Source organism: Catharus ustulatus, chromosome 13 (genome assembly GCF_009819885.2).
Source record: "Catharus ustulatus isolate bCatUst1 chromosome 13, bCatUst1.pri.v2, whole genome shotgun sequence".
Taxonomy (NCBI): Eukaryota; Metazoa; Chordata; class Aves; order Passeriformes; family Turdidae; genus Catharus; species Catharus ustulatus.
Window position 1 is genome coordinate 12,651,715 of NC_046233.1, and position 9,162 is coordinate 12,660,876.

The window sequence follows — 9,162 nt, forward strand, 5'->3', positions numbered from 1 at the left end:
TCAAACCTCCCATTCTGCTTCCCCACTGCCTGCCTGTGTGTGGGCCTCGGGCTTCTCTGGCTCAGGAACAGCTCCTTGGTTTGGAGAGGTGAGCATTGGTTCACCAAAGAGGTTTAGAGGGCAAGAGATCTCTGGTTTCTAATTGTTCTAAAGTAAAAGCATGGCTGGAGTTGTGCAAGAGACAATTATACCCCTTGGTTCTCACTGCATAAAATATGTCTCTTGCTCATCAGGCTGACGGTCAAAGCCAAGCAGGCCTGCTTGGTGAGAGTGTTCTCATTTGTCTGCCTGGTGCCATCATGGTTACCTTAATATAAAAATCTGGTTTTGTGTGTGTCTCTCACCACTTAAACCTGGTGACTTCCCTCGGATATTTAAAAATTTTGTTTAAAATCTATGCCTCTTTGGGCTGAAGCTGATCTTGGGAGGGCAGGTCTGTAATTTACTGAAGAAATCTGGCTGGCAGTTATGACTGGAGGTTATTGACACATGCTACTGGTTTTAATCTGTGTTTGCAAGTCTCGAGCTAGCCTAGGGCTCGTGTCTGATTTGTTACCTTGCCACAAGGAGAGGGGATCTGAGGTGACCGTGGGACCCTTCCCCAGTGGGTGGCTGCATGTTCCCTCCAGAGGCTGGGAACACTCCCACATGCTCACAGCAGCAATAGGTTTCCTCAAGCCTGACTCCTCACTGCACTTCTTTGCGTTCTTAATTAGCGGGGGAGTAATTCCAGGCTATTTGAGTTACTTGGCATCTCCTGCCTCCTCCATAATCAGCTTCCCTGATACAGTTCATGCCTGTAATAAGATGTCAGCATCAAGTTTAGCTTGGCAAGCCTTTCATTCCCACACTGCTCCTGCCTGCACATGTCCTAGAGTCACTTCCTAACCTTCCAGCCCCCCATCCCATTCAGGTCCAGGATGAACCTCCCAGACACACAAGGAAGGCTGATCCTTTGGCTGCGTGGCAGTCCAGGTGACCCCACAGCACTTCTTGAGAGCATTTTCCCCTGAGCAATGGCACGAGGCCAACATAAGGAGCTTTAGCTGCAGGAGTCACTGCAATAACAACACAACTCAACCCTCCTCCCCCTTGCCCAGGCAAAGGAGATACGTTTAAGCCAGTGAGGATCTGCTCACACAGGCAGTTTCTCTCTCTGCCAAAAGCATTCACAAAACAAATAGGCGACAAACCTTCCAATTCCACCAACACCTTCCTCTCCCTTGTGTACACTGTGTATATATACACATATGTACAAGTAAGTGCCAGACTGACAGTTTAAAAGAACAACCACTTCCTGTTATTTACTGAACTGGTACAATACAGGAAGCAGCAGAGTAAGCTTCTCCCTCTTGTGCTCTCAAATCCACAATCCAGAGGACACACCTTCAAGCACAAAGTTAATGCATTTTTTTTTCTTCTCCCTTGCTAAAGATCTAAGAATTGAACCTTTTATAGGAAGCAATGAACAGTTATGAAGTTCCTTAATTCAGTATTATTCTTACCATGTGAAGGTTGCAAAATTTCATTTATATGAAAACTGAGACCCTGAATCAAATCATTATAAGCCTCCCAAAATTCAACCACTTCTCACTAACCCAGTTTCAACCCAATACGATGTTTTAACTGCGTATTCCTCACCAACAATCTTAATCCCATGCTTTGTCTGCATGGTGTGGTCTGTACCATTTTTTATGTGCCTGTGGTAGCTCAAATTAATGCACATGGTTCTAGTTATTATTTACTTGCAAAACATTTCATCAGAGGATGTGTCTGATTCAGGACTGAAAAAGCCAAGCCACTAAAGAAGGATAGTACTTAATGAAGGAGCAGGGAAATGTCATGCTTTAAAGGTGTCTAGCATGGAAATAGATTCCATGCTCTACCCTCAGTCCTCCCAAGGTCAAAAATAGTAACTATGAGAATGGAGCTAGGAGAAGAAGGATAGCAACAGGTTGGGTGTTTTTTGGTATGGGGCAGCAGCAAAGACAGCAAAGCCCAGTCATTCAGTTATCCCCTGGGCAGCCCTTTCTGTTACTTTCTATGACTCCTGAGCAATTACATGGATGGATCACGTAAGAAAAACACAATTGGACTTTGTTTACTGGATAGAAATACAACTCTGCAATTTCTCAAGAGCTACAGGGATGGGGAGCTGACAGCTGCTGCTCCACCAGGCAGGGTGTGAGGGATTGCAAGGGAAGGATCAGTGCTTTCCTGGACAAGTCTGTGATAATGGAAAGGGTTTTTCCACCCCAAGTTCCTTTCAGCTGATCTGACCAGGTCCACGAACCACAGGCAAAAACCCCCTGTAACTTATGGCTTAAGGTTTAATTTGTTGGCTGTGCTTCAGGGAAGCAGGGAGCACCTGTGAACCACCTGTGTTGGTGATGGGGCCGTGCTGGGGAGGGACTGAGTGTCACAGCCCAGCTGCCTGTGCTGGTTGGGTTTCTGCAGGAGTCTGAACTGGCTGTTTGTGCCCATGTCCTGCTGCAGCCTGCTCTGCTGCCTGGGGAAGAGGAAGGAGTGCAAACAGAAAAGAAAGCAGCAACAAAGAGCTGCCTCTGAGCCAGTGACACATGCAAACCACCACCTGGCCTGACACAGGAGATCTTCACCCTCTTCAGATAGCAAGGACTCTTGACAGACCCACTCCCAAATCCACTCCTGCAGATTTCAGGTGAGGTCCCTAGCCTCAGAAAGCTTGTCTTGCCCATCTGCCATACAGCACTCTGGAGACAGTGTCCATGGGCTGCTAACAGAGATCTGGCTTGGTCTCCTGCCAACAAAATGCCAGTTACAGCTGTGTCCCCTCAGTACCCTCCCTTCACCAGTCCTGTCTGCCCAGGCTGTAACTCTCCAGTGGGACTCCTACCTAGTGGTCTGCTGTCACGGCAGAATTCATGTGCTATTGTAGGATGAAACAACTTGCCAAAAAACACAAGAAAAGAACAATACAGAGATAGCAAGTTCCCAAAGGTTAGGAGAGGCCAGAGGGTTTTTTCCATACAATATTTTCTAAGTTTTCCTGCTGGGCAAAGCAAAGCCTTTAAATGCACAGACAGGACCCCAGCTCCTGGTGGCACTGGTAACACTGGAGGTACACAGCCATGCCCACCCTGGCACAGTGATATCACCCACACAGGGTCTTCCAGCACTATTAGCAGCTTGTACTGGGATTCTGTCAGGCTGGTGGGCTGTGTTTGGGACAGCAGACAGCAGCCAGAGTGAAAACCCAAATACACAAAGGTTTGGATCAGCTCCTTACTCCTGCCTTCCATGTCAGTGCTGTGGTGCTCCATGGGCAACCATCTCAGCCTCAACTGAAGCCAGACAGAGCTGACAGTTTCAGTTTCCTCTTGTGCTCCCACGCTGCAGCAGCCCCGTCCCCCAGTGCCTGATCTTCTGCAGCTTCTGGCTGATTCTTTTTCTGAGCCTCCCTTAGGCACTCCTTGGTGGATAAGTCCCTCTGCTCCTTTCTCCATCTCACAGGACCAGGCAGTGATACAGGGGCTGTTCCAGCAGGCTGGACTAATTATCTCCATTTGTACTATTTGTGGAATACTTACGTTTATCATGAGGGTTATCTGGTTTAAGGACAGATCCCTGGGTCTGGAACTGTGCTTTCTGCTCCAGGCTTTGACCAGAGACCTCAGTCTTGGTTGGGGCACCCAGACCTCACCCCGTAGCACTGCTCTCTGCCCTCTATATGGTCACAATTTCATGATTTTGCCTTCAGCAAAAGAGGCCCATCTCCCCAGCATGCACAGTGGCATGACTAAGAGCTGAAACTCCTCCAGTCAACATTTGGGCAACTTCCCAAGCTGGCTGATACTGGACTTTGGCTGGTGTCCCAGACACACGCCCCACCACACCTACCCACCTGGTACTGCTGAAATGTCAGCACTGCTCAGTGCAGCACAGCAGTGCAGACTATTTTGGGCAGGGGTAAGTTAGTTCAGATATTAATATTAATCAAAATTAGCTTGTCCTTCAGCTGCTCTAAACCTGCCATCCCTGGCCTTTGAATGCCATTTTCATTTCAGCAGCCACTTTGCACAGCCTGGTTTTGCCCAGAGATCCACTACAAATCCTGCTCCCACTTTTGTGGGATCAGGGCCAGTCTCAGCAGACCTTTTGGCAGGTGTCTGCAGGCAAAAGGTGGTCAAAAGTTTTGTCTCAGCACCTGCAGACATCCCTCAATGAGTCCATCAGGTAAATAACTGATTAAAATTTCTAATCCCCATTCGACATTAATGCTTGCAAGATTTTGCACCAGTAAGTCAAGTGAGAGAAGTAAAAGCTGGCAGAAATAGCAATTGAGAGGGGGCTGTCTGTATTTCACACATCACAGGGCACCTTTTGTGCAGGAAGGAAGGGCTTCTGACGCCTCACTCAGCACCACCCATCTTGCTGCAGATGGGCCAGGTGTTGTCTGCAATACCTCCTTCCTTACAGAAATTAAACGTGGCTCCAGCTTGTGACTGCATAGACTCACCAGCAGCTCTGTCCCCTGCCTGCCAAGCCTGCAGAAACCAAATAACCTCAGGCTCAGGCTGCAGATGCTTCAGCACTAATGCCCCACTGCAGAAAACCCTCCTTCCTTTTCCCTTTCACCCTTCAGTGTGCCTCCAGAGGCAGTCCCCCCCATTGCTCTCACATTTTGTCTGATGTGGAGGAGCTCGGATGTGGGTTTCCTCCTGTTCCTTCCCCTTGCCTGCTCCTCCCGTTGCTTTCCCCCTGAGCAGTCATGCATGTTACTGCAGCCATCAGGAGGAGGTGATGCTGTTGAAGTCAGAACATAACCCCATGTACCTTTTAGCTTTGCAGATAAGCATTTTCATCCCATCTTGAAGGGGAAAACTCTGCCAGGATGTCCTAAGCAAGGAGGTCTAGCTCATATGAAAATAAATCTAAATCTCTTTAGTCATGGAAGAGCAAAACCCTTTCCTTCAATGGATTTGCTCCCCCTGAAGAGCTGACGGTGCTGAAGGCAGAGCCCACAGTACTGCAGGGCAGGCTGGCAGTGGCTGTGAGCTCCAGGACTGCTTGGGGCTGTGGCCATGGAGGGAAGCTCAGCTCCATGTGATGGGCACCATGGAAGAATGGGCTGAACTACTGCAGGTTACACAGTTAGTTCATGGAGGCTTCCCAAGCAGATTGCTTCACTCACTAGCAGACCAATCCCAAAAATATGCTGTAATGTGCATGTCCATGGCTGTGTCCATGGCTTATATCCTCCTGTCTCTTGCTGGAAGCTCTCAGTCCTTCCCTACCACCCAGATATGGCTTACTCCAGCAGTTTTCCCCACCAGCTCTCCATGGACAAGAATGCAAACCCAAAGACCCACATGAGAGTTGGGAAGGATGGGGATGAGCAGAGCTGTCTCCCAGCTGGGATGAACATGCCCCATCAGGTCTCAGGTAGGGAGCTGGCAGCAACAAGTGCTCCTGGCCCTTTGCTCCTGCAGCACTCCAGGCAACGCCAAGAGGATAAACTGAATCAGCACTGATTGGGAATGTAATTTCTTGTGAATTCAGTCCTCTCATCTGCCCCTTCCCTGCAGTTTCTCATGTTGCTACAGGAGCTCTTCCTTAGGCTATATTTAGTACCTGGTTACATCACTGCTAGCATCTGCTGCTTCGAAACGGCAGTGGCTGCAAACATTCAGGCATCAGCAGCCGTGAGCTGTAAGGTTGTAAGGATGGGAGCTTTATCACCCAGCCAGGAGACAACCAGGCTGCAGTAGGCAGCTGCTGCATGGAGCCTGCCTCTCAATAGCACCCAGCAGGGAAGAGGAGCACCCTGCCACAAGAGCCCTTGCTTCCCTAGGGACCGGGGGATGCTTTCTGACAGCACTGCCATTACCTAGCTGTGCAATGCCAAGCAAGTTAATTAATTCTCTGTGCTTCTCCTCTTTCCAAAGACTGCATTTATCCTGACCTACTTCTTATAGAGAAATTTGCAAAGAGTTTCAATGCCCATGATGAGCAAGTGGCACCAAAGGAGCTAATTATGCCAGCTGTTCACAGAACCCAGACCACTGCCAAGCCAAAACAAGAACATCATGGCTCTGGAGCAAGTAAAAGAGAGAGCTGCTATGTCAGGGAAGTCATGATTTCCAGCCTGGCAACTGGCTCTTGCTTTTGGACAAGAGCAGTTCACGTGCTGACCGGCCACGTGGAAGAGTGACTCAGTAAGGTGGCACAAGCGGCCACGTGGCGAAGAGGAAGCGTTACCTGGCACGTCTTTGCAAAGAGGACATGGAGGTCCCTGCAGCCCCTGGGTGGACAGCTGTGGGCAGCTTGCCCAGGGCAAGTGTTACAGGCCTGGGGCAGCAAGGAGGGGCAGAGTTCTCCTTCAAGCCCTCGGCATGCCAGAGAGGCTGCAAATGCTTGGCGTGCCTTCCCAGGCATGCTGATGCTGTCTCCATGTGTACCAGCACCTCTGGGGCCCTGAAGGGGCTGCCTGAGCCACAATGGGTTTTAATCTCTCTCCTCCCCACCTCTCCATCTCCCTGAATTCCCAGAACTTCCCTGGTAGCCAGCTACAGAAATCTGTGCCAGAACCATTAGCAGAAATTAGGAAATAAGGGGATCCAAGCTCTCAGCCCCCTTACCAAGGGGCATCTTGTCCCTAAAGTCACCCCCCGCCCTCCTCCTGCATTCCAGCTGGCCAAAATCCCTCTCTCAGAAGCATCTGGCCAGAACAAAAGCTGGAGCTCTTAAGGAGGAAATTCTGAGTTAAATTCCTTCCTCCCAAGTCATTCATAGAAGGGAACAGCATGTTCTCCCAGAACAGAGATGACATCTTGCTGGCCTCCTGCTGCTCTCCAGCTGCCTGTCACCACAGGGCTGAGGCTCTCCCAGTGAGGCAGCAGGAGGGGTGGGCCCATGGAGAAGGACTGGAGGGTATATCCTGGTGCCTCTGCCCAGGGAAGGGCTGGCAGGGGGTGCATTGTCAGTGGCATGGGGCAAACACCTCATCAGAAAAGCTCTGCATCCCCCAAAGGGAAGAGGCTGTAGAAGGTCATCAGAAAATTGCAAAGAGCCTCTCCATGTCCCAAAGCAAAAGGAGTAACAGGAGATTACAAATTATGTGTGTACATAAAGCAATTATCACAAATTCACAGAATAATAGAATATCCCTGAGAAAGGGACCCACAAGGATCATTGAGCCCAACTCCTCATCCTGCACAGGACAACTCCAGAAAGTCACACTGTGTGCCTGAGAGCATTGGGCACTTTGTGATCTCTGGCAGCTTTGGTGTCATTGCCACTTCCCTTGGGAGCCTGTTCTAATGCCCAACCACCCTCTGGGAGGAAAACCTTTTCCTAATACCCAACCTAAACCTCACCTGACACAGTTCCCTGCCATTCCCTTGGGTTCTGTCACTGATCATCATGAGAAGAGATCAGTGCCTGCCCCTCTGCTTCCCCTCAAGAGGAAGCTGTAGATCATGATGAAGTCCCCCCAGTCTCCTCTTCAGTTATTAGCGAGGGCTTAATAATGAAATCCAGAATTAAGCAGAAGAGCTGGAGCCTCATCCAATGCAAAACCACAGCTCTATGAAGGCTGTGAGCCCCATCTCAGTTTGTACCGGGTTCCTCTGCAGGAATACTGAAACAGTTAAAGCAGGCCAAGGAAGCTGCTAGTTCTGAATTTACATTGAGCTGCTTAAAAAGTAAACACGGTGTAAGGGCATGCAAGGCTTGCCAGCAGCTGTCACTGACCTCAAAATCAAAGATGCTGTGGGCTGCTCCAAAGTAGGGCAGGCTTCATAAGCTGAGTGCGTGCAGCAGCCGTGCTGGAATGTGAGCTGGGTCTGCCATGGAGCAGGGCAGCTGCCCCCCTTCCTAGGCCAATCTGTCCGATGGGTCATGGACAAGATGAAGTTTTCTGAAAAAAATATTCCTGATGATTGTCTCTCATCTCAGAGATGAGGCAAATGCTGCCCTGATCTGGGCAATCTGTGCAGGGATTATTAAACCAAACTGTATCTGGGCCAAGGTTAATGAAAGAGCCTGCAAAATCCTCCTGGCTGCTGTGTTTTGGTTCCCTCGTTGCAAGCAGCTTGGCTCTGTGCCAGCGGGGAGGCACAAGGCTGGTGGTGCGCACACGTGCCGGGAGCCATGGGGAGCTGAAGGGCTGGCCTTGGCTTTCCCATCCTTGGGAAGGTGACAAGAGGCTCACTTCACACTTACTTGTGAAGCCTGTGGCACACCTCTGCTGACAACTGGCAGGGATTATCACTCTTATCACTGTCACCCCACAGGGACACAGTTTGTGTGGCTCAGCCAGGGCTGCAGCCCTCTCGGAGCAGCTCTAGTCCAGTATGCCCCATCCCCAGGCTTCTGGAGCACAGCTTGTGCCACCCTGCCATGGTTGGTGCCACAGAAGCAATCCACAGCCAATCAGCATCACAGACAGCACCTGTATCACATGCAGGTACCCATCCAGGAGAGTTTTCCTTATCCCCCTGCAGAGTCCCAAATCCTGCATCTCTACTTGGGCAGCTTCAAAGCAGCCTCACTCTTGTGGGCTGCCCTGGGGGGGATGGGAAAACACAATCAGCCTCTTTTGCCCCTTATTTTAGGTGAACAGAGAAGTTCTTCAAAGTGTGAATTTGTGGTTCTTCATTTTCCTGCGTTTCTTATCACTGAGGGCTTTGGAAAGGGCCGAGTGGGGACATCACAGCAGGAGTTTACATATCCCTGCCCTGACAGACTCTCTATCACTGGAGTAGCTTCCAGCATCTCAGTTAAAACCAGTAAGTCTGTGACCAGCAATGCAAAGCAAAACTAGGGACAGTGGCACAGCAGTCATAAGGGCAATAAGGTTTTCTGCTTCTACCAGCTTGAGGCTGCCCAGATCCTAATCTGGGCCTAAGTCTGCTGGGAAACCCAAGCTCTCCAGTCCCAGCCTTTTCCCCAGGGCCCTCACCAGGGCGCCTCCCTCCCAGTGCCAGGACCTCAATAAATACTGATTGTTCCTATCAAATTTCTCTCACACTGGCTGGTGACGCCAGCCCTACTGGCAAATGATCAATTCTCTATTCACTGAGTCATGCAAATTCATCAAAAAATCACCCCAGATCCATAGAGACAGGCTCCTCAAAGCGTCGTAGGAGGTTCAAGGCAGAGTTTCAGTGGTGGCCCATG